Genomic DNA, 26,435 nt, shown 5'->3' with positions numbered 1-26,435 from the left:
GTTTCATTTTGTTGCATATGGATTTCCAGTTTTCCCAGCACCATTTGTTGAAGATGCTATCCTTCCTCCATTGCATGCTTTTAGCCCCTTTATCAAATATAAGAAAGTTGTAATTTTGTGGATTGGTCTCTGTGTCCTCTATTCTGTACCATTGGTCCACCTGCCTGTTTTGGTACCAGTACCATGCTGTTTTTGTTACTATTGCTCTGTAGTACAGTTTGAAATCTGGTATTGCTATACCTCCAGATTCACACTTCCTGCTTAGAATTGCTTTTGCTATTCTGGGTCTTTTGTTTTTCCATATGAATTTCATGATAGCTTTATCTATTTCTACAAGAAATGCCATTGGGATTTTGATTGGCATTGCATTAAACCTGTAGAGAACTTTGGGTAATATCGCCATTTTGATGATGTTAGTTCTGCCTATCCATGAACAGGGTAAGTGAGAACTTGGGCTATTACAAGAAATGTTATTTATGAAAATACGGTAGTCTAATCCTTTTGAATAGGTCAAAAGAAGTTTTATTATAAGCCTTTACTTAATAGTACTAAAAGCATAATCAGAAGACATTAATTCTTTAAGGCTTATAGCCCTCAATATTTGTCAAAGCAAGAGTAGGTAAATTCTCTAAAACTTTATATAAAAATCAGCAGCAACTATTTGTAGTTCAAACTATAGTTATATGTGGAATATTTTTCTAAGTTCAAAATTTAGAATTGGTTTAAGCAAGTGATAATTTCTGCTTTCTCAGAACCAAAATCCTAATTTGGAGATAAATCCTTCACACGTTCTTTTATTCCAAAAGGATATACAACTTCAATGTAAGTTTAACATAGAGAGACCCAAAAGGAGATGGAAGGTTCTCATTATTTTCATGGTTACATATTCTAATCTTTACCAAGAGCTCAGTCATCATCCTAAACACACCTCATGTAGAAAATGTTATTTTATGCTTTATGTCTGAAGTAGGTAGCAAACATCTTGGCAAATTATAAATTGGTACTTTGTTTTTCTAAGCAAAGTCTAGAGTGAAGCACATCTTTGTCAGAAGTTTTATGCCTGTGTGTTCTGGAAAATTTAGCCCAAGACATTCTAGATGGGACACCAGGCAAAGTGGGGAGAAGTCTAGGGGATACCTCTGTTATGGCATCAGGATAGGAAAAGAGTGAACATTGACTCAAGATTCCTATTATGTCTCTCTGACTCCAGATAGAGTAAGATCAACAAGCAAAATCTTGCTCAGTTACTCATATTCGTTTTTCTCTCACTATCTTCTCCAAAAGTCTTTCAGTTATACACAATAAACCCTCAATGACAGAACTTTGGTGCCCTTAATAGTTGGAGTGAATTATAAATCATCAACTCATTTAGAACTGGTTTTCTTATAGGGAAAGTAGAAATTTGTTAAGGAACAAACTATTCCATTTCTAGATTATTCCATGTGTTAACTTCCGATGTATTGCTCCTGGCTCCTTGATAACGATTTTCCTCCATTTTCATTGGGTTTGAAAGAAAACTGAACAGAAAAGGGAAAAGAAGATTTAAAAAAAAAGAAGGATGGAAACCTTTAGATCATTTACACGAAAACACAAATTGGTGCATGTACACAAATGCAAGGGATAATTATTAAGCATATTCAATTTTTCTTGTTAGCCTCTTTTATATATACTACTATTATTTAATGAAGAAGTCTTAAGATAATAGTGCTCTCTCCTTAGCCCATAAAAGTTCTAACTACTGAATAAGCTCTCATTGCTAACTAGGCCCAGGTATTGGTGGTCAACATTGTTAAAGAACCCATCTTCATTTTGAGTCATTTTAGACAAAGAAAATTGTCAGGATGAATTTAGGAAGAGGGAAAAACAAGCACAACACAAAACAGAGAAGCACATTGAAGTCCCTCAAGATTTAATCCTGGAGTTATTTATTTCAGACAAATTGCTTCTGGAAAGCAAAGACAGCATCTGAAAGAAACACGGAGCTGTTTGGTGGTCCCTTCTGAGGGCCCTCTCTGTGTGGTCTATAAGTACTCTGAGAATGAAGGCCTGTTTACCAGGAATTGATGTCTCTTTAGTTCTAGATGTTAAGACAGCTGCCAGCTTGGAGACCTGCCTGGATACTGATTTATCCCTTTGAAATTTTCCCAAGTTTGTTTTATTTATTTATTTTTCTAAATCTGGTATGATTTTAGCAGATAATTCCCATGTCTCTTCCAGAGTATTCTTACCAGTAGAATTTTAAGACAGGTCAGTTCTCTTTTTTTTATGGCTGGGTAGAATATACTTCCCAACTGTGCGCTTAATTTCAGAGTTTACTGAGAGGTTTAAGAGGTTAGCTGCCCCACTAAATAATACCTCCCTTTACTTAGAAGAGATTAAACAGTACAGTGAGCTCTGTTTCTACCCTCCTCCCCACCTTGTGTATTAAATTATTTCCCTGTTCATCTGAGAAGAAATAATTTTTTAAAAAAAATTATGGCCTTTATTTCAGAGTGTATTTTTTTATTCCTAAAGGCAAAAGTTAGGAAATTCTAAGGGAGAAAATGGTTATCATATATTTATTCCTAAATTCCTCTAAGATTTTACTATCTTATCACACAAAATACTCTACAAACATTGCTATAAAAATGAGAAGACTTGTGAGCACTTTCACTACATGTTTTTCCAAGAAAGAAACATTAAAAGTTTCCTTTCACTGTGTATGATGTGGTGTTATAAAAAATGAGAATGAACATTAGCAGGTTCTTGATGTCACACATGTTTAGCACAGATACCTCGGGCAAAAAGAACCCTCTCTAGTATTTTCCTTGTTCATGCTCTGGAAGAATTTGGGCCCTAAATTGCTAACAGTTGTTGCGTGTATATAATCTGAGAAATTTGTGGTAGGTACTGGGAGAATCACTGTACTGGAGAATAGTGACAGGATGACAGGGGAAGGTCTCATGGTGGACGGATCAGCAAATGCACTGTTGAGCATTTTCAAACTCCAATTTGAACCTGAAGAGCATGATATGATAGAATCACCTATATTGATATTCATTCTGTCAGTATTTACTAAACTCTAAGTACGTGCCTAGCTTTATGCTATAGTACTGTGGAGCATAGTATTCTATGCTTTATAAGAATAAAGACATGGTCTCTATTCTCTACAGTTTATAGATTAGGGTAGAAGTCAACCAACAACAAGAAAACAAAATATTCATTATAAAAATTAGAATGCTATGAGAATAATATATCAAGTATCCACTCTAGAAGGATAATCTAGAAAGGACAAAGAAGAAGGTTATAGACCAGAATGGAGGCTTTATTTAATGGCAGAGCCTGGGACCAGACTGCAGGTCTACACAATCTGAATCTGCATTTTTTTATTATTTATTTATTCTAATTTGTTAAACACAATGGCAGAATACAGTCATTTCACATTACACATATAGAGCACAATTGTTCAAGTCATTGATTGTACACAAAGTATTTTCACACCATTCGTGTCTTCATACATGTAATTAGGGTAATGTTGTCTAACTCATTCTATCATCATTATTGCCCCTTTACCCCCTTCATCCCCCTCTCTCCCCTTTTCCCTATCTAAAGTTCCTCCATTCCTCCCATGCTCCCCCTCCATCAGCATCCTCATATCAAAGAAAACATTCAGCCTTTGTTTTTGGAGGATTGGCTTACTTCACTTAGCATTATATTCTCTAACTCCATCCATTCACCTGCAAATGCCATGATTTTATTCTCTTTTAATGTTGAGTAATGTTCCATTGTGCATATATACCAAAGTTTCCCTATCCATTCATCCAATGAAGGGCATCTGGTTTGGTTCGACAATTTAACTATTGTGAATTATGCTTCTATAAACATTGATATGGCTGTGTCTCTGTAGTATGCTGTTTTTAAGTCCTTTGGGTATAAGCTAAGGAGTGGGATAGCTGGGTCAAATGGTGTTTCCATTCCAAGTTTTCCAAGGAATCTCTATACTGCTTTCCATCTTGGCTGCACCAATTTTCAGTCCCACCAGCAGTGTATGAGTGTGACTTTCCCCCCTACATCATTGCCAACACTTAATGTTGTTTGTATTCTTGATAGCTGCCATTCTGACTGGAGTGAGATGAAATCTCAAAGTAGTTTTGATTTGCTCTTCTCTAATGGCTAGAGATGTTGAACATTTTTTCATATATTTGTTGATTGATTGTATATCATATTCTGAGAAGTGTCTGTTCAGTTCCTTGGCCCATTTATTGATTGGGTTATTTGTTTTTTTGGGTGTTAAGGCTTTTGAGTGCTTTATATATCCTAAAGATTAGTGCTCAATCTGATGTGCTTGTGGTAAAGATTTGCTTTCATTCTGTAGGCTTGAATCTGCATTTTTAAAAGATCCTAAGGTGTGTAATATATATAGTAAATTATATAGTAAATTTGAGAAATAGAAAAATTATCAATTTGCCACATGGAAGTCATTGGTTAGATGGGGAGAGGGTATTGGTTAAGTAAGTTGGAAGCCAAGTTGTAATGAGCTGAATGACCAGATGTCAGGGGTGAACACAACATTATACTAACTTATTACAGAAGTCTGACGTGGGATAGGGGCTGAAAAGGAATATGTGGTCAAGAAAGAAGTTATTTAAGATTAAAGATATGCATTTGTGTGCATGAAGATAATATCTAAATGAGAGGGAGAATGACGATGAGAATATAGATAGAATGTCTAAGGGTCAGAGTCTTTGAGATTGCAGGACGCATCAAGATGCAGTCAGTCTGTGATGGGAGAAGTGATACTTCCTACACCAGAACAAGAGGGAGTGTGTAAACCATGTGTGTCCTGTACATTTACTGAGAGGAATATGAGCATCTTCTTGCACACTAATTGTCTCTTATCAGTGAAGATATGTTATGCACATCAGCTGTAAATAAGGAGGAAAGAGGGGTGGGGATTATGAAAAGTGAGAAATTATGAGATAATCTTGCCAGAAAAAAACAACAGGTTGATAGAAAACTGTGGTAGAATTGCTAGAAAGTGTTTAGTGTCTACTTAAATTCAGTCACCAAAATTTATAGTGGAATCTGCACAGTTACATGATTTTGTTTGTCTTGTTGTTGCTGAAGTTTGTGGTTACCAGTACAAAGGAAGCAGATCTCTGGGTTCATGTAAGGTTGGGGTGAATATCAGAAGCCATCCTTTAACACAATAACATGTCTAAATCAACTTTTTCTGTCTACTGAAGCAGAGGTTGGATGTAGATGTTTAGCTCAAATTACAGTAACATGGCACGGATTATTACCCTTCTCTATGCCCAACTTCTCTATGCATTTCCAGAAGCCTCATAACAATTCTATGGTTTAGGTATTATCAGTCCCATTTTACTAATGAAAACTGAATATAAAAAGGGTTCACTAAATTGTAAGTAAACTATAATTTAGAGTCAAATTAAATTCCATTTAATAAGATCTGCTTAATGCCTGCCACCAGAGTCATTTCATTATAATAATGAAAGAGATTTTATAAAAGGAAAAACATTTTTTTTTTTTTGCATGTAGGTTTTACTCTATTTTTCTTTTCTGCAGCAAAAGCCGAAGCTGCTGATTTTCACTAAACGTTTTATTGTTTTTTCCCTTCTGGGTGGCAAGAAATTGAATGAAACATGACCTGTGTTTTCTCTTTTCAGCTTTATACACTTAGCAAATAAATATGCAACTTTGGAAAACTTTCTTCTTACATTTCCTTATTCCTGTTTGAAAAGTCTGAAAGGAAGGTTCAAGCCAGGTATGTAGGGAGATACTTTGTGTGTGTGTGAATGTCTGTTGATGTGTTAAGGATCAAAAGCAGAGCCTCTCACTTGCTAGGAGGTGTTCTACTACTGAACCCTTATTGGGTTTTGGGAAAGTCTACCAAGGATTAATCTATGGCATGATACTACTTTCCTGGCAAAATATGGGAGATATGTCACTTATTGGGACTAGTGTAAACAACAAAAAAGTTGAACAAAACAATTTCAATGTAAGTATCAGATATAGATATTGGACAACAAAGTCAAATGCCTATAGGAAGCTGGGAATGAAAGTTCAAGGAGCAAAGAAGACTGGGCAGAGCCTGTGGGGGAAGCATGTGGCTGAGCAACATGGGGTACCACTCATTTGTTTGAGCCAACTGATGCATGCAGGCTCAGTATTGCCAAATCCTTCCATGATTCAAGAAGAAATATGACCTAAAATGCTGTGGAATTTAGACACATTCAATTGTGAAATTGAACAACCAAGTGGTTTAGGTACATGAACCTCTGTTTTGCCACTTCTGATAGACATACTTTTAAAGCTGTCACAAGGATCTTAAGCACCAATGTTGAAAAGACAAACAATTCATAAAACCTTCTTTGGTCATTGTATTGTCATGTGTAACTAATTAAAACAAATTTTAAAAAATGAATTGTTTGAAAAATATGATCTATAGGTGGTTCCTGATTTATGATAGTTCAACTTAAGATTCTTCAACTTTATGATGGTACAAAAGTGATACATATTTAGAAGAATTCATACTTCAGATTTTTAATTTGTTCTTCCCCCCAGACTAATATATAGTATGATACTGGGCAGTGGCAGTGAGCCACATCTCCTTGTCATTGACAGGATCAGAAGGGTCAACAACCAACAGTCTACCGTGGACTGTGTTGCTGAGCTATGATGTCTGTCAAGTGAGGTGAATTAAGTACATCTTCCATTATGGTATTTTAGAATTAGTATGAATTTCCTGAGACCTAACCTAATGGTAAGTTGAGGAGACATCTGTATTGATATAATTTAGACAACTTTTAATTTATTTTTCAATTTAGAGAAGTTATTTGAGGAAAGGAACTACCTTCATGCCTGATGTAAAAGGAAATAAGAAAAGTTAGCATTATTTCTTATAAGTCATGGGTTTCTTTCTAATGAGAGGGTTACCAGTTCATAGGCAAAAAAAAAAAAAAATCCTTCCTTAGGAAAGAAAGCATCTTTATTCAGCAACTATTCTCTTTTATGTACCAAAGAATTCACAAACTTAATCAGTTTATCATAATGAACCTCCAGGGGTAGTACACAAAAGCATTATAAGCCCAGCATGCAAATTTTGCAACAATAATGATTTTGTGCTTCCTTCTGCATGAAGAATAATTTTACAACTTTAGGTTTCTAATAAATTAAGTACATAAATACACAAAAGCCACAGTGACAAAAATTGCAACCTATTAGCTAAAGTTCACATGTGATATTGTGTAATTTCATCTCAAGAGCACTAAAATTACAAATAAGGTTCAAATCTATGCAAATTTCTTGATGTTCTATAAATATGACTCAAACTTTAGTGATTTTACTTTTGGTCTTGAACTTCCTTTCCCTAACCAGGTGCCATACTACTATCAAAATTCTATTTGCTTGCCAAGCCCAACCTCAAAATAGTTTTCTCCTCAAGGATCCTAGTGACTGAAACTCTGTGCTGTATAGCTATTCACTGGAAATTCAGGTGTGCTAGGGTAGGATGATGCAGTATAGGATGTGGATTGCAGACTTTCTTTTTATATAATGGAAGAAGCCTAAAGGAGAGAGACTGACTAAACGTATTGCTTTGATGGTACTTTACAGAGCTGAAACCTCCAAGCAGTTTGAATCAATGACCATTCTTTGCTCTTCCATGTTGTTTCCCTAATAGTAACATGCAGGACCACAAAGATCAACCACCCTACAGAGCAAGGAGCAGGCAGAATCAGGAGAGAGTAGTGTGGAGCCCTGAGATCATCCATCAAGGTCTTGAATAATGGCAAACTTCCTAAGAGGGGAGTTATCTTAAAAAAATAATAGAATGAACCTTGTTTTATAAGAAAAAAGTGTAGTTATATGAGAAATAAGAGGTCTTAAAACAGAGTTATTAATTTCTATGAGTATGACCTTTTTAAGTAGCCATATTACACTCAATTTTGTCAAATTTATAGTTATATAAGACGCCAATGGTCATTCTCACCACGACCCTCCCAAACATGCCTGCATCCTAATTCCAAGACACTGTGAATATATTACATTACAAGCAAAAGAAACTTTACAGATGTGATTGAGTTAAGCATCTTAAAGTGGGAAGATTATCCTGGACTATAGGGTTGAGCCTAATGTAATCATGATAGTTCTTACAATAGGAAAGGGGAAAAATCAGAGTTCAGGGAAGAAAATACGATGGTGGATCTAGAGATCAAAGTGATACGAAAAGAGGAATAGGGGACCCTCTAGCAGCTGCAAAAGGAAAGGAAACAAATTCCACCCCAGAAATTAAAAAAAAAAATACAGCTCTGTGGTTCCATTTTAGATTCCATAAATATAAGAAATACATTTGTGTTGTTTTCAGCTATTAGATTTGTGATCATTTGTTATGGGAATGATGTAAAATTCATACAAGTTACATGCCTTTGTGGCACAAGTTGTTAATAGAGTTGTTCACACCTTACTCTCTTGTCATTTCGTTTTTTAAAATGAAGACAAATTTTCACATTTGTCTCTATCCACTTTCATTCTATGTATTCTGACCTATGCACATTATAACATCCCTTGTTGTCTTCATTTGCTTTGACCAGAAGTAGAACTTAAGAACTTGAACATAAATAGATTATTTTGGGTAAAATTCTGGAAAACACTGGTGATAGAGAGGTGAGACAGGGTAGGGAAGAAAGATAATAAAAGGTCATGAGTATGGTGGGTCATTGGATCTTCAACTGCTGAGGAACTTGCAGTAACCAAGCAGAAGGAATATCTCTTAGTTTTCCCCATGGAGTTAAGGGATTTGAAGTATTCACCTACCACGTCTCACCAGCCCTTTGCTTGATGGCTGTTCTCGGAGAGTAAGAGGAGGTGATAATTCCCCAGAACTTCTTCTGGCTTGCTCTGTTCCTAGGCAGAACAAACTCCAGTGTTAAGAGAAAGCCCCAAGACAAAGGATCAGTGTCACTAATGGAATTGCACCCAGAGTGCGTGGGGCCTCTAGAGGGGAGATGTGTTGGGGATTGACAGGTCTGATTCATAGCTGACTTTCTGAGACAGCCTTTCAGTTTTCTCTCTTTATCATCTGTTCCACTCTGTCAAGATTTGGGGATGTTTATAGTGCCAAGATTCCTCCTTTTACATTTATTGTTTATGTAAACTACTTCTTCCATTTTTAAATGACCCTTTATACTCATTTTAGACCACCCCCTGGGACAATGTGATCTAATGAACTAGCTTTTCTAACTAAATAGAGTGATGAACATATTTTCTGAATTATTTCTCCATTGCTTTGTACTTTTTTAAACTGCCCCCAACCATACGAGCCTATGACTTCTAAATTGTAGTCCATTTTCATACCCAAGTTACAATGACATGAACCCGTAAAGCCATGTTTCCAAATCTGTGCTCCTCCTTGAATGTGTCTTCGCATTGTCTTTAAGCATTTCTCAGAAATCTCTCTGTAATATGCTTTAGGACAAATCCCCTGTCCTTTTCACTCTGGTCACCGGCTCTTGCTAGCCTGCTGCTGTAGGATGGTTTGAAAAGCTCAGTTATCTATTTGAGGTTCCCATACTGTTACTCCTGATGAAAACTCAGCACATGGACAGGACTCTTCTCTTCCTCTGTCTCTGCTTCTGAAGCTTAGGATAGGACTGGTTTCCACAGAACGACTGGTCTCCCTACGTTCATGCTTGTCCTTGCACCCTGTATTCTCCACACGGCACAAAGAAGCTTTGGTCTTCTTTGACAATGTATGTTCAGATCTTGACACCCGTGTTTGAACCTCCCCAATGGAATTCCTTCACATAGAATGAATTTCAATCCACCTTAGGCCTCAGGGGCCCTATGTAATGAAATCTCTGAGTTGCCTCTCCAGCCCTTTCCCTACTCCTCTCCTTTGCTCCTACACCTTAATACCTGGGCTTCCTCTGAGCATGCCACCCAGGTACTTTCTTCAGGACCTTCAAAAATGCTCTTCTAGTTGCATGGAATACTTTTCCCTCTGATATCCCTGCAGCTTGGTTAGTTCTTTCTTTGGGTTTCCTCAAACCAAGAGCACCACCCTCCCTGAATGTAGCACACTTCATGTCATACTTCAAATTTACCATTTTTCCTAGCATTATAGCACTCATTGCTGTCAGCTCCCATATTGTTTATAAATTTATTTATATTATTACTTTCTGTCTTCCCTTCTAAGTAAGGCAGAAACCTGGTCTGTTTTCATAGCTTTGTCTCTTGCCCTTCAAACAACACCTGCTCTCAGTAATATTTCCCATAAAGAAACTTTGGGCAGCTTTGTCTTTTAGATGGGTTTATTTTCCCTTAAAACATAGAGTTAATGAATGTAGGACACAAAAATAGGTTTTGATTTCTAATACAAGCTTGTTTTTCTTAGAGTAGTCAGGCCTAAAAACCCCTTGGGGAACCTACTCTCTGCCGTCTCCGCATGGTAGGGAGTGCTCTCCTGGCCCTGAGATTAATCCAGTATCTCCACAGATGGAAGCTGAGGTTGAACTGGAACTCAATAGCAGAAAAACAAAAGCAAAAATTCCATTCTCAAGTCCAAGTCCTACCACATTCTCTGCTTCTGGATTAATCCCCTTCCAAGACAACTGACAATGGATCATCCCTTCCCTTCTGGGAAGACAAGGTACTCTGACTTCTTATCTTAGAATACATACGTATAAAAGAGAACATTTTCTGTGTCTGGATTACTTGACTTTCCAATTCTGATTATGCTGCATCAAGACCTTCCTTTTTTCTAAACATTCTTCAGGAGAAGACATGATGGTCATATTCCTCTTTCACTGCTTCTTTGGTCTTCTCTATCTTCTTTGAGCACATTGCTTCAACAAGAAAACATTATTTCCTGAGATGTTTCAGTGAGGATTTTTGTCCCTGTTACTAAAATCCCCAAAAAGAACAACTTAATGAAGGGAAAGTTTATTTGGGGTTCACAGTTTTAGTGATCCCAGTCCATAGACGGCAAATTCTATTGCTCTGGGTTCTGATGAGGCATCACTTTGTGGGGGAAGCCCAGTCAATGGAAACTGCTCAGTTGATGGCAGGGTCAGGAAACAGAGGGAGGAAGGAAAGAGCTTCTAGAAGAATAACCCTTCCAGGGCTCCCAGTGATCCACCACCTCCAGCCGCGCCCCACCTGCCTGTAGTTAACACCCAGTTATTTCTCTCAAACTATGATGGACTGATGAGGACACAGTTCTCATAATGCAATCATTGTACCCCTGAACATTCCTAAATTAACAGGAGCTTTTGGGGGACACCAAACTATAGCCAATAATAAATGATAGTAGATAACCTTTCTGGTAAAGAGACATCTAAGTATGTAGTTTGAAATATATAGATAAACGGATAGATGTAGATGTTGAAATATAAATAAACCTGAATAACAAGACAATGAAACATCTCATAGTCGAAACTATTTGACTTTTTTTTTCCTTTACTACATATAGGACTTCTCCAAAAACACCAAGTAGGTTTTTGCCTCACATACACAAAATGATAGGGAACTACCATCAAATTCTTCCTCAAAAAATAAATAAATACATAAATAAAAGAATAATCTTGCATAAAAAACCATTATTCCTCCATCTTTAGTCACAAATTATTTTTAATGTTAATAATGAAAAATTTCTAAACTTCAGAAAAATATTTTGAAATCCAGTGTCAGTTTTGGTAATAATTTTTAATTACTTTCAGTCTTAGACAAAAAGTCATCATATTTTGGAACTTTATGCAATCCATATTTCTATGTCTAGTAGTCCCTTTCTATGATATTAGGAACGCAAAACCAGCAGCAAGACGTCTTTCTGCCCAGTTGTCACAAATTGGTTCTGAATCCAGAGAAGTACTTTGGAACCCACGTATTTGTGACTTTCTCAGCAAATGATGAGCAATAGTTGTAAGGATCCTGGGTGTTCATCTCTTGAATTTCTTCAAGTCTTTGCTCAAGTCCCATCTCTCAACCAGATCTCCGCTGACCACCACCTCACACTGCTTCTTCCTCCCTCATAAGCCCCTGGACCTGGGAATCCCAGTCCTTACCCTGAGTGGGATAGTCAGAGAAATGTCCACACACCTTTTAATGTTCCTGTTCTCAAGAGAGAGAATTTTGTACCCTTCCTGGAGTGTGGTTCAACTCAGTGACTCTTTGGTGAATAAAATGTGGCTGAGGTAATGGGATGTCACTTATAAGATTAAGTTATTAAAAAACTATGGTCCTTTCTCTCTCTCTCTCTCTCTCTCTCTCTCTCTCTCTCTCTCTCTCTCTNCCTCCCCTTAGGCACAGGAATACCCTTCTCTCTCTCTCTCTCTCTCTCTCTCTCTCTCTCTCTCTCTCTCTCTCTGTCTTATTTGCATTGGATGATGCAAGTTGATATTGGAGTCCTCTCCATATCAACTTGACTGCTGTGAGCAGTCCAATGCAGAGGCTTGCTTTGTGAGATAACAAAACCTCCTGCCACTAGCCATGTGAGTAAGCTTCAAATGACTCGGGCTGACCACATGACTTCATCTTCATGGATGTCAGCCTCATGAGAAACCCTGAGCCAGAACCACCCAAGAAATTACTCCCAGATTTGTGATCTTCTGAAATTTGTGAGATGATAAATGTGCATCATTTTCAACCGCCAAGTTTTGAGATAATTTATTGCATAGCCACAAATAACCAATATGGTGAAATCGTTTTTTTAAAAGAAAATATTCCACAAGCTATCTTTAACAAATTAGTTCTCCTTTACTGGATAACTAGTGGAAACCTGTGAATGGTGAACAATTAAAATATAGTAGTGTGACTATAGAACTAAATTTTTAGTTTTAATTAATTTAATTTGCCACATGTGGCCAGTGACTACAGTATCTAATTGTGCTTTATTAGATCATTGACTTATTTTTTTATTGTCTGATTTCCCCATCTAACACAGAAGAGTTTGTTCTGTATTATTATTATTATTATTATTATTATTAATTATTTTGGTGCTTGGGTTTGAACTCAGGGGCACTCAACTACTGAGCCACATCCCCAGCCCTATTTTGTATTTTATTTAAAGACAGGGTCTCACTGAGTTGCTTAGCACCTCACTATTGCTAAGGCTGAATTTGAACTTGCCATCCTCCTGCCTCAGTCTCCTGAGCCCCTGGGATTACAGGTGTGCACCACCATGTCCAGCTGATCTAAATTCTTGTATGCAGAGATTTTTGTGTTTCTTTATAAACGTAATCAAGTGCCTAGAGTAGTGTCTGGCACCTAGAAGATATTCCATAAATATTAAAAGAATATGTCAAGAATATTCAAGAATGTCTCAATTTGGGCAGCAGTAACAAAAATGCCATGGAAGACATTTATTTTTCACAATTCTGAAGGCTTGGGAAGTACATAATAAAGTTCCTGGCTGATTCAGTTTTTGGTTAGGGCTCTTCCTGGTTGCAGAGAAAAGCTTCTTGATTAATTCTTACATAGTAGGCAGACCATCTCTCTCATTTCTCTTTCTTTCTTTTTGTCTTTTTTCCATGCTAGTAATGGAAACCAAGATCTTGTTCTTTGGGCAATCACTCTACCACTGAGTCATGCCCCAAGCTGTTCCTATGTCTCTTTTTAAGGGCACCAATTCTATCAAGAAGACTTCACACTCAGAACTTAATTATCTCTAAAAGGTGCCATTGCTAAATACAACTACTTTGAGAATTAAGTTTCAACATAGTTGTCTTGGTTTATTTTATGTAGTTATAACAAAATACCTGAGGGTGGATAATTTATGAAGTGAAGAGGTTTATTTTGGGGCATGATACTAGAGATTGAGAAGTCCAAAAGTATGGCACCCACAGCTGTCCAGCTTCTGGTAAGGTCCTCCTGCTGATCCAACTCATGGAGAAAGTAGAAGGGCAAGCAAGTACATGAGAAAAAGAGACCAAACCTCAGAGATAAGTAACCTGTTGCTATGAGAAAGGCATTAATCCATCCATGAGGGCTCCACTCCATGATCCAAACTCCTCTCCTAGGCCCTACCTCCCTACCCTGCTGTTGAAAAATTAGTGCTCCAACACACAGACTCTCAGTGGATATGCTCAAACTATAGCATTGTTAATTTTAGAGGTACACAAACGATCAGTAACAGAGTTAATAAATGAGATGCAACTTTTATCATATTTCTGTCTTACATGTAATCAACTCTGCAACAATCTCTAAGGTCTCAGTTTTCCTGGATTTAAGTTTGGGTAGGGGGTTGAATATAAGACTTATGAATATCTTTTCTATACTTGAAACTATACAATTGTGTCTCCTCTGAAATGACATCTTTTTTTAAGCAACATTTAATCTGTTGCTCTTCTTTGGCTGAATGAAACATCCAACAGATGTCTAGATAATTGAAGTCCCCAACCACTAATAATTTCTGCTCCAGTTTTGTTCTCTGTATTGGGCAAGGAACTATCATCCCAGCCTAACTTTGATTAGATGGTCCTGACCAGTACTATACTTATGTCATATCTGTTCCACTCTCATCCACCTGCTCTCTACTTCATGTGTACACTGTTTTGTGAATTTTTATATAAGTATCTCCTTGGCACATAATTCCATATCACATGATGCTGCTTTTAAATAGATTATCTTTCCATTTCCCTTGCCCAGTCTTGTGTTCCACCACCTGGTGATTTTTGTGAGACCTGGGTTATTACTTTTTGTTGTTGTTGTTGTTAACAATCACTATAAATAAAGACATCTAGCTGGGTGTGGTTGTGCATACCTGTAATCCCAGTGGCTGGGGAGGCAGAGGCAGGAGGATTGCAAGTTCAAAGTCAGCCTCAGTAATCTAGCAAGGCACTAAGCAACTTAGCAAGACCCTGTCTCAAAAAATTGGGGGGTGAGGAGGAGGCTGGGGATTTGGTTCAGTGATTAAGTACCTACCTCTTTGGACTAAAAAATAAATTTAAAAAATGTAAAATAAAGACATCTGAAACTCTATTCCTTTCCCCTGTTTTCTTTTAAGGTTTTTTGGGTCACTACCAATATTGACATTTTTCTATACTTACATGTATGTATTTTTATTACAGACTTTTGTTTCTTGGGAATTTTCTTCCCACCTCTGCATATCTTTGGAATCCACTGGACAAAATTGAGATGTTGTAAGTAAAAATGTGGCTTTCCACCATCATATTATTGATATAATTGCCTTTTACCAAAATCTCTTCCACATTCACACTCTACATTTGAAAAGAAGAGCAAAATCTCTCATATGTTGTTGTTTCTTATCAAGGACTTCAGTATTAATAGTGATATAATTCATATGTATTTTGTCTATGGTATCTAATTCTTCATGAAGTAGAAAAAAGAAGCAGAGAATAGTCAGCAGATTTGATTTTTGGTCATCTTTTCATGTCTCTGGGCACTTTGAAAGGTACATCTTAAACTTTCTAGGGAGAGAGATACAGAGTATTGTCTAGCTTGAAGAAGCTTCATACCCAGCACAAGAAAAGAGGAAACAACAACAACAACAAAATTCATCTGTGTCTCTCTGCCTTAAATACTTGTTAGTTTCCTATGTCATCCTCTTAGAATTATTAGAAAGGATTCATTATGATCAAGCATGTGTTTGCATTCACTTTATTATAATGTTTGAAGATTTGGATTTGTACTATGGGATAAGAAATAATGTTTTCTATTTTGCTGGTATGGGCCTATGTTTATTTTTCTCTTTTTTTTATTACATTGTTTTATTTCAGATTTTGACTCTAGTTAATTTCCCTTCACTACCTTTGAATTTCTTTGCCTTTCTCACTTCCTTCCCAGATCTTATTTTTGTCTGGAATCTGTTCTATTGTTTCTAGAAAGGCAAAATCTAGGAAGAAATACTTCTAGAATTTATTTTCACTATTAAAGACATCAACCTGCATCAATAAAAAATATAACTTACTGATTTTTTCAATTAATAATTCAAGCACATTACTCTCATATTGTAAATGAGATTCCAGCAATTAAACACATCACATTCTAAGACATGTATTCATAGGTGATTTTGTCAATGTGTGAACTTTATAGAGTGTATTTAACAAAGACAGCTACAACCTTAGTAAGAAATTTCTATCTCTTGGGACTGCCATTTCACGGCTGTATAATTTTCCCCAACTTTCTCATAAATTTCCATTGCAAGTTTTACTTCTTTGTCATACATTTTGCAAATGAAGTTCTTAGGAACCTGCTGTGGAACCCTTTCTGGACATTCTCCAAAATTCCTCATATAATCCCCATTGTTATTGCATGTTATATCTGTGGTTCCCAAACTCACGAGTGCAACAGAATCACATAGAGGATTTGTTAGGACAGAGTAAACACCTCCGATCTGTGGGGCTAGAGAATCTGCATTTCTAACAACTTCCCAGGTCACACTTATACACAGGCCAAAGACCACATTTTGAGAGTCACTGGATTAGGGAGTCAGGAACTCATTAGCTCACCAGGCAATTCATGGTGCTGGCTGATTTTGGCAGGAAAAGAAATGATAGACTCCCTATGGCTCACTTGGTGGGAATTTTGCTACCATGGAAGTCTGCTTTCTAGATGTCTTGGCATATTTTGAGGAAGTTTCTATAACTGCATTCTTAATCTTCCTGCAACTTAACAATGTCAACAGGTCAATTTAAAATCTCCTTCATCAGCTCAGGTGGTGAGCACAGAGGCATATAAATACAATGGGGAGCATGCTCAGTTCTTCTTGAGCCCCTCAGAGTATCTGGAGCCCCCTTCAACCCTAGCTGACTTGTTTCATGATTAGGTGTTCAGTGTATGAAAAAAATACAACACACTCACAATCTAACCTCTTATTTTCATTTGATCTCAAAATATCCCACTCACTCCACTCCCTCAAAACTCCAATGATAATTGGCAGCTTTATGTGTATTAATGAGTTCATTGATTTCAGGGATGTTTATATTCTAGAAACGCAAGCATTTAATTCTGGAAAACATTACAGAGCATTGCATTGTGGGCCTGAGCCAACTCACAAAGTCCCAGGACAGTATGTCCCAGACTTAGTTAGCAGTTTACCTGAGGGAATTGGTAGGATGAGCATCCAGCTCATGTAGGTATATGTTATTTAGACACTAGATGAATTTTAGAAGCTTCAAAAACAATTTGCAAGTCATTCAAATAGCAGCATCCACTTATGAAGTACAAATAGTAAATCATGAATTATTTTATAATTCTGTTTACTTTTATTTTGAATAAATGAAAGAAGCTTTTAAAAATTAGCAAATCAGCCCTGATCAGTAAAATGGTTCCCATTGTTTATTTTCTCTATTTTGCATTTACCTCCCCTTTCTATAATAGTGGTAATAAAAGTTACAAAGCAATCCTGGAACACTTATTAAGTGAAAAAGATTTGGGCTAAAAAGTCTGCATGTATTATTATATTCATCTTACAAAAATCTTATGAAGTATATTCTATCCATATTTTGTAGGTGAGAAATTTGAGACTTAGATGGAGCAACTCGACTAAGATCACAAACTACTAAACAGCAGTAAAATAGAGATTTTTTTAACTCCCCACCCTGACCTTTGCTCATTTGCTGTGAGAATCATGACTGTCTCTGCCAACAAAGGTGATTTTCTGGCTCTACTTCTAGGTTTTCCTAGGGTCCTTGTATAGAAAGAGCCAAAACATGTGAAGCCAATTTGAGTCCTCTCTGTCATAGGACAAAGCTGGTAATCAATGATACTGGCTGAATTATAGAATGAAAGAGAATCAGTAGCAATTCTAAAAGAGAAAAACCCAAGTTAGTGGGTATCTTGTAGCCATAGGAGCCTGTTTTCTAGATTTTTTTGAACATTTTGAAATAGATACTAACTATAGCAGTGTCCTTAATCTTCCTATAATCTAACCATTTCAGTAGATCAGTGAAGATTTTTCTTCTTTTTCCTGCTATTTGCCCTCCTCTTTGTTTCTAAAACAGAGAGGAAAATCAATTGAAATTCTTAGATATGGCTTTAGAATTTTTCATTCACAAATATTTTTCCCATCCTGAACTTCTATTATTTAATCTATTGTTATTTGGCCTCAATGATTTTTTTCTCTGATTGAGGCCAGAATTATATGGGGAATCCTGAGATTGTTTATATATAATTAAAATGCTTTAGAAATGAAGGATTCATAAATCCTTATGTGTAACAACTGCTTCTAGTTTCCAACAATAGAATCCAAGGGGGTAATAGTCCTTAATTCCAAAAACAGAAAGGGCAAAAAGGAATGTAAAATTGAGCATTTACATCTATAATCAAAGACCAGAATGATACTTCTTTGTCATATTAAAAACACATAAAGGCCTGGAGTCACACTTTGTNAAATAAAAGTTGGAAGAACAGGGACGCAGCAGCAGATGCAAGTTCCGTTCATCTGGAAGGAGGTTCTTGATTACTGCTGTGATCCAGTAATATTGGACTCTCCATTCTTCACTCTTCTAAAGTGAAGCCTTCCATCTGGGACTAGCGTAGCATTGTTGATCCTTCTTGTTCTGGGGATTCAGCCTCTTGGGAATGCACAGTGTCTGGTTCTTCCAGCTCTCCAGCCTGCAGACGGCCATTGTGGACTATCCAGCTTCTGGTCACATAAGCAACCCTAAAAAGTCCCCCTTTTATAATTAATTATACTTCCTGTTGATTCTGTTCCTTTAGAGAACCCTGAATAATATAATGTACTTTGGGATTCTGTTAAGTGTATGTACATTGATAATTGATATAAATTCTTGGCACATTGACTTTTATCTTTATCAAATATTCTTTACTTACATGAATGACTTCTACCTGTTTTGTCTGATATTTGCATAGCCATTTCAGTTTTGTTTTAGTTACTATAGGCATAGAATGTCTTTATCCATCATTTTAATTTTAATATTTTTGTGTCTTTGGTCTGTAACTGGAGCATAATATGTTCTTTTCTCTCATTCTGCCAATCTGTGACTTTTAATTGGATAGTTTAATCCATTTATGCTTAATGGAATTACTGGTATGCCAAAATTTATTTTTGCTTTTTACTACATAGAGCTATTTATCTTATAATTTTGGGGTTTTTTTCTTAATTCTTTCAATACTTTTTGTGTGTGTTTAATATTTCCTGCTCTACCAATTTAATTGCTTTGCCATTTCATTCAGTATATTTAAAAAATCACTCCTGTAGTGGTTGCCTTGGGAATTATTATTAATCTCTTTATTTGTAATAATCTATTCTTGATCAATAGCACCTTAAATAATACACAAAACTCTTTTTCTATGTAACTGCATATTTTTCTTTTGTTTAAATGCTTTAATTTTCACCAATTATATGCTCAGGCATTGTTTTACCATGAACTTAGATTTATAATTATTGAATATAATAATTATTGCATATAATTAATACAGGTCCACAAAACAAATAAAATAATTAAGTATAAAAATATGCAAAAATGTATTTATGCTATATTATATTTATATAAAAGAACTTTTATTTCTCTACTTTCATTCTAGAACTCCTATTATCTGTATTTTGGTGCATATGATTTTAGTGTCCTGTGATTCTCTGAAGTTCAGTATATTTTTATTCATTGTTTTAATCTTTCCATTCCTCATAGTATGTGATATCATTTGGCCTATACAGTTTGCTGATTTATTTTTCCTGCTTAGTGAAATCTGCTGTTCATCTCCTGTAAGTTAATTTTTCTTTCTATTTGTTGTACTTTTCAATTCTAGAAATTATATTTGATTCCTTTTTAATAATTTTTATCTCATAATAATTCTTTTTTATTTAAATATTGTTATAATATTTTGATTTAGTTTTTCCAACACCATTTACTTTAGAGCTTTGAACTATTTAAAATAGCTATTTTTAAATGTTTGTTTAATAATTCTCAAGATCTGGGATTCATCAGATATGGTTTCTACAATTGTTTTGTCTTGTACTACATATTATGGGTGAGGCTCATTTTATTGTATGTTTTGTAAATTTTTGTTGAAATCTGAACATTTCAAATAATATAATTTGGCATCTTAAATAATAAGATTCACCCTCTCTCCAGGATTTTTGTTGTGGTTGTTGCTTCTGCTTATTTTGGTTGTTTGTTTAGTGACCCTCATGAACCATTTCTGTGAATTCGCTATCTGGTGGTATGCTGCCACTGAAGTCTCTACAAAGTTTTGTAGGGTTAGTAGATGATTAGATCTGGAGTCAGCTAATGATGGGACAGAGATGTCTTTGAATATCTGTAACTAACACATCTGCCATTGTTTTTCCTAGTTGCTCTGCATGTTTGTTTCTGCCAGGCTTCTACACTCCCATCAGTCAATCCCTTCGTCTGCATTTCCTGCTTGTAGAGCCACAAAGCTAATCAGAGGTGAAAGTTTAAGGACTTTTCTGGGTCTTTTCTGAACATGCATACCCCATATATGAAATCAATCTTCCAGATTCCCAGGAACATTCTGAAACATTTTAAAGCCTCGTGAACCTCTCATTTTGCAACTTTTCCTTTTAAATGATTTGATTAGGGGCTGGGGCTGCAGTTCAGTGGTAGAGCACCCGCCTTGCACGTGTGAGGCACTGGGTTCAGTCCTCAGCGGCACATAAAAATAAATAAAGATATCATGTCCAACTACAACTAAAAAAATTTTTTTTAAATTAGTTTTGATTAGTCTTCCAACTGTTATATTTGTTGTGTCAGGTAGCATTGATGTTTAAAAAATTAGCACAAGATAAGTTCAACTGAGGTCAAATGAAGACACGACTTTTTCAGCGAAATCTTCCAGGGAAGCACCAGGTGGGGGAAATAATGACTCCTTTTTGGGAATGAGACTTGTAAGTGTATCATTTCAGTTCTGCTCCATCTGGTACTAGGAATGCTGGCTGTTGTTTTTAAGGTTGCTCAATGCTGTTGAGTAAGGGAAGGGGATAGCATTAGGGTTATGTGAAAATGACACAAAGCTCACTGTTTTTCCAAGACTCCGCTGCTATTCTTCCTTAAATGTTCTGCAGTCTCTGTTGCAAGCCTTTGAATAATTTCCGGAGTTCTGAAAAAGTTGATTGTGATAATTTCTTGCCAGTTATTTCATTGGTTTTATGGAGAGACAACTTTTGAAATGTCTTACTCCACCATATTTATTGATGTTACTCCTAAGAATGGTTGGTTCTTAAACTTTTCATTGCTGGTGGTGACTTAGTATTCTGTGATCTTTTAGTACGTTGCGTAAAATCTGTGGATGCCATTGTGAGACGAATCCATGAGTGTTCTTCCACTATTTTGGACAATATGCTACTTAATTGACTAACACATGAAGTCTATTTTTCACCATAAAATTATAAAATTAACCCCTAGTTTAAGGACTCTTCATCTTAAAAAGGTATCAAAACCTACTACAGAAAACCCAAGAACAAATTACTTCAGAGGAATAATCTAATAGCAAATTTAATATGTATATTTAATTGTAGAGCCTACCAAATACCGTACTTGAAAAATGATTTTTTTTTTTTAAATTTAGTCATCACAGTTGCTGAAAGGGCTTAGTTATAGGTTAGATGAATCTTTACTGATGACCTAGAGTGGGATAAATATAAGATGAAAAGATTCCAAAGTCAAAATTAATTAATGTCTGTGAAATATCTATTGCATGATGTACTGGTACTATACTCAGAAACCAAGGGGTTGAACCCTTTAGAATCTGGAAAAATACTTAAAATGTCCATCTCTTTTATGAATAGTAGATGTGTTTCAGAGTTTTAATAAAACTATTTAAAAAAGACCTTACATGGCTGGGGGGCGGAATAAAATACTATGCAGTTCTTGCTTACTTTAGACCTTCCACAGACTGTTTAGGATTAGTGCACAATGAAAAGATATCGGGCAGCTAAGATATAGAGTAAAATCATGTAGATCAGAGATCATTTCATTTTACAAGTTCAAGTTCAAAATTACTTTTAAAGGACAACCATGAATAACATACCATAATAAAAATGAAATTGTAGGTCATAACCTGCTAAAATATTGAGAAATGCTTCAGCGACTTTACATGTAAATTTATTTATCTCCTTTCACTATTACAAGAACATTTGTTGTTATATTCAAAATTTTGGACTTGTTTTCATATATTTATGCCGCAGTCTGGCTGGGCACAATCAGGAGCCACTTGTCAAAAGAAACTAACTTTATTTTTAGAACCACACACGCCAAACAAAACAGCCTCTCAGGAAAAACCCTCAGAGCCTCAACTGCCACCACCGGCTTTCCACAAGCCTCTCTCTCCCACACAAGCTTCTCTCCACCTCCCCCAATCCTCCTGCTCTTGAGGCCGATTGGCTGGGTCATGTGGGCAGAGCCAAAAAAGTCCCCCAATGAGCAGCTCCCGTGGTCTGAAAGGGCAGGGAAACAGCCCAATGAGCATCACCGCAGAGGAGCCAATCAGCTAGATGTTGCTGGGGCCGAAGAGCCAATCAGCTAGATGTTGCTGGGGCCGCTGTGAGCCAATCATCAGCCGGCAGCTGGAAGTTTGCTGGGGCCCCTTCGGCTGTGGCTCTCAACATATTTACTTTCTTTTCTTATTTTCCTTTAATGAAAAATATTGGTACAAAAGTACAAAAATTACTATAATTCACATTTCTTTGTCTGGGTTATAGATTTTAAGTCTGCATATAAAGAAACCAGGGAACTATATGAAAATCAAAAGCAACTTCAATTAAGACCTATAGGTTTCAGGAATTTGTGGGATACTTGTTTCTTCTGTAATATGTGATTCAGATGATTTTGCCATTTTTCTCTCTTTAAGTTACATCCACATTGATGTTAGGCTAGTTCACTTATGGAATTTAAAAGCTTGTCTGGGTGGTTTTATAATTAGGCCTTCCCAGGTAGCAGGAAATTTTGCTTTTCTTTCCCATCTAACAGCTGTGTTCCCAGCTGGGTCTGTTTGTTATAAATGAAAATGGCTCTTTAAATCTACATTCTCTGCATGATCAAGCTTGGCATCAGATGCAGCTTCTGGACGATGCCAAAGATAAGCACCAAAGGGTGTCAGATTGAAACTCTGGATCATGGTGTGTTAGATGGCGTTATCAGCCATAATCGTATATTTCTATTAAAGTCAAGTGATGTGACTGATGGATCTCTGAAACGTAAATCACTTCCAGTCTTTGAATGTTTTTGTAATGTGATTGAGATGAATCCCCATGATATGTTTATGGAGCATAATGAACTGTGAAATATGCAGGAATAGAGGTTGTGGTAATATAGGACACTTGTTGACCTGAATGATGATATTCCTTTGCTTTAGGCTATAGGCTTATGGAAGAAGATAATCATTTCTCCAAATAGTACCCATCAAACATCACAGAAGAGAAAGATGTCTTATTTATTACTCTTATAGTTGATTTGCCTTGCAGTTCATTCACCCTTTAACCTGCTTATTGATATCAATGAATTGTGCAAACTTTGCACTTGTCTTTGTAGTATATATGTATCAGTTTACTAAAAATTCACAAAGTACTTATCAGTCTAAAAAGGCTAAATAACATTATAAGTTTATTTTTTCTAAGTAGCACTTTCTGGCAAAACCATTTCAGTCAATGTCTATGAAAGGGGAATGAAACTCCAAAGATCTGTATAAATAAAAACCTATATAAATCTAAATCTAAATAAATATAAATATATTTGTTGACTTCCCTCAAGATTACTTAAATTATTATTTATGATTTTCAAAAGCTTGGTTAAAAAAATCAGTTGTATACAATTTAAAAGTGAATGTTCTTCACCCTTTTAGAAAAGAGATAAATGAAGTTCATTTACCTCTAGTACATTCTTAAATAAACTGACTTAGTTAAAAAAAAAGTGTACATTTTAGGTATTCCTCTGGGGGAAATCTTTCTTTAGTTTCTGATTGGCTGTTTTGTTTTTTAAGATTCTCAGCCAGAAATGTTTATAAACTATTGAGCATATTGTTATGTTATGAACAGCTATTGAGTATATTGTTACCTAACTCATTTTGGTAATATTTTTAATTGAACTATATTCAACCTGAAAAGTCTCATTTCACCTCTACCTAGCAGTCTATAATCATAATGTAGAACATGAGAAAAAAGCCTCCCCCTCATTTTCTTTCTGGTTTAATAACATTTCATCATTCATTATTGTGTTTTGCTCTCTCTGGTAGATTTTCGAATGGTGAATATACCTAATTGAAATAAAGCAAGACATTATTCAGAGATCTCAATGAATTAAGGAGGCTCTGTTTTTGAGCAGGAATTCTTGGGTTTGTTGCTAATAACGTGGTGGGTTTTCTCTCTTTTTGGAGGGCATCACATATGTTATACAGTTGGATGGCTTATTAGGATTTCTGGCAAAAGCTAAGATTTATTTAAAATATAAACCATTTAGAGTATATAAAAAAGAAATGAAATTTGTGTTCATGTGACTATGTTTCTGTGAACTTACCTTTCAGCATTGAGATCAGACCCTTAGAGACATGAGCTCATTTTTCCTGGTTTAATCAAAGCAAATAAAATCAGTACTAATAGTTCAACTTTCTATTCCATTTGTATTAATTGAAATTCTAGCACAAGGCCTCATTTAAAATTTAGCACCAGCATACTTTAGTTAAGACTATAAAAAATGAGGCTATTGATTTATAATACTCTGTCAAAGTCATTTTTATATTAGAATATAACACTATATATTTCATTAAAGTTTGTTCTTCCCTCTACGCAAGAAATAAGAAAAAAATGGTAAATTATTTAGTCAAATAATTCTTCCTCTTAGAAAGGCATTTTGAGAGGTGTTAATAAAAAATTCTATTTATGATTACAGGTGACTTTTTAACTATTTTTTTTTTAGTCCTCATCACATTGGTAACTTATATGTTTGATCATTTAATATTACCAGGTAAGCACTTTAATGAAGTTTCACATTTAACACTACAAATCAAATAAATTATAGCTATTGTTACTTTTATTTCACAGGTGATAAAACTGAGATTCAACGAACAAACAAAAAGACAAATCACTTGCCCAAGATGAGGCGTGTTGCAAGGTATGAAGCTGATCTGTTAATGCCAGGCTCTTAACTATAACACTGTACAGTTGCTCCTTATTCCAGGATTTCATCTTCACAAATTCACATGCTTAGCTAAATTATATTATTAATCCTCAAATCAATATTTAATGCATTATTTCAGTCATTTGCAGCTATGTGCAGAGTGGTAAAATATCGGAGTCACCTGACTCTCATGTTCCCAGCTGAAGTTGAATAAAACATTGCATTAATTCTTTATTCAGCTTTCACACTTTAAGCAAGTGTTTCTTTCATAGCTTAAGTAGCACCACATATTTTGCATTTGTGTGTTCTTGTGTGCATGTGATTTCATGATGAAGTGGCCTTCCACAAAAAGAGTGCAAGTACTGTCTAGTGTCCCAAGTGCAAGAAGGCTTGTGCAGGTGTGGGTTATGGTGCTGTTGGCAATGAGTTCAAAGTTAATAAATCAACAATATACACTTTAAGTAGAAATGGTCAAGGTAACCTATTGATCAGTTGAGAGAAAATGCGATGACCAGAGGCTAATAGGAACCTAATTCTGTATTTTCTTCTAGTACCAGTGAATTGTTCAGTATGCACTAATTCAGTTGAATTTTATAGAACATAACTGCTGTGAATAATGAGAATCAAGTTGGGTGGGGTGGCACACTCTTGTAGGTCAAGGCTGAAGGATCATTTGAGCCTATGAGTTCAAGACTAGCCTGGGCAACATAGCTGAGACTTCACAAAGGAGGGTGAGGGGGAGAGAGAGAGAGAGAGAGAGAGAGAGAGAGAGAGAGAGAGAGAGAGAGNGACTTCACAAAGGAGGGTGAGGGGGGGAGAGAGAGAGAGAGAGAGAGAGAGAGAGAGAGAGAGAGAGAGAGATATGAGGGTGGGGACAACTGAGGAAAACAATGTACATATGTTATTTCATTTAATTCTTCCCAAAGTCAAGGATTTTTACCCTCATTTACAGGTGAAGGATTGAGGTACAAATGTCCCAGGTGACTATCCTACTCTTGAATAAGGCTGTTTCTGAAATGGAGCTCATTATTACTATGATACAGAGACTGGTCATTAACCCATTTTGTTAAAACATCTCAGTAAAGATACTAATCTTTACATTTTAAATCACTATTGTTCACAGATGTTCTGTGCAGCATATGATCATAAAAATAAAACCCAGCAGAACAAAACCAAACAATAAGATTTTGAAGGAACAATTCTAGAAGAGTAGCTCTATGTATATTTAGAATATGTGACTGTCTTTTACTTTCATGTTCATAATATGAAATTCATTGTATGGGGTAAAATCTTCCTATTTCTCTTCTAATGCAAATTACTTGGTTGATTTAACACCATTTGCCCTTCTGCCAAACTGGAGAAATGAGTATTTAAAGTCATGATGGC

General features: G+C 35.9%; 1 long non-coding RNA gene across 1 annotated transcript; it reads left to right on the top strand.

The window, feature by feature from the left end:
• The first annotated feature begins 5,665 nt into the window (after positions 1-5,665).
• LOC125610860 lies at positions 5,666-25,122 on the top strand. The gene is made up of 3 exons (XR_007340912.1): positions 5,666-5,764; positions 15,066-15,137; positions 24,974-25,122. It is a non-coding gene; the product is annotated as an uncharacterized LOC125610860 (long non-coding RNA).
• Positions 25,123-26,435: the final 1,313 nt, after the last annotated feature.

Source organism: Marmota marmota, unplaced genomic scaffold, assembly GCF_001458135.2.
Source record: "Marmota marmota marmota unplaced genomic scaffold, marMar, whole genome shotgun sequence".
Classification (NCBI taxonomy): Eukaryota; Metazoa; Chordata; class Mammalia; order Rodentia; family Sciuridae; genus Marmota; species Marmota marmota.
This window is presented reverse-complemented; position numbering and strand designations above follow the sequence as displayed.